The following is an 820-nucleotide window of genomic DNA, read 5'->3' on the forward strand; positions in this document are numbered from 1 at the left end:
GAGGCATCTACATCGCCATGCCCACCTCCGAAGTGATGCGTGAGTAGTTCGTCCCTGGACTATTGGCCCATAGCAGTAGCTAGATGGTTGTCTTCTCCACTTTGTGCTTCATGTATCGATCTTTTGAGCCACCCTACATGATCAAGATCATCTTTATGTAATCCTATATGTTTGATTTGCTGGGATCCGATGAATATTGTATAGTATGTTGAGATTGATTATATGTTCATGTCATATGTTATTTGTGATCTTGTATGCTCTTCGTTGCTAGTAGAAACTCTGGCCAAGTGGACACTTGTGACTCCAAGAGGAGGTATTTATGCTCGATAGTAGGTTCATGCCTCTAGTTTTCTGGGAGAGTGACGTTTAACTTCTAAGATTGTAGATGTGCTGTTGCTACTAGGGAGAAAACAACAATGTTTTATCCGAGGGTAATTCTATTGTTTACTTTACACGCATTGCTTAATGCGATAGTCTGTTGCTTTCAACTTAATACTGAAAGGAGTGCGGACGCTAACATGAAGGTGGATTATTAGTCATAGACGCAGTTGGATTACGGTCTATGTGTTATGTTGTAATGCCCATATCAAATCTCATAGTAATCATCTTTTCATGTATTGGTCGATATTCTATCAATTGCCCAATCTATCATTTGTTCACCCAACATGCTATTTATCTTCATGGAGAGACACCTCTAGTGAACTGTGGACCCTGGTCCTATTTCCTTTACTCATAAATTCTACTGCAATCCTGTTCTGTTTACGTCTAATCCTTTGTGCTCAGCAAACCAGTGAGATTGACAACCTCACTGCAAGTTGGG

This window comes from Lolium rigidum, chromosome 1, assembly GCF_022539505.1.
Source record: "Lolium rigidum isolate FL_2022 chromosome 1, APGP_CSIRO_Lrig_0.1, whole genome shotgun sequence".
In the NCBI taxonomy this organism is placed as follows: Eukaryota; Viridiplantae; Streptophyta; class Magnoliopsida; order Poales; family Poaceae; genus Lolium; species Lolium rigidum.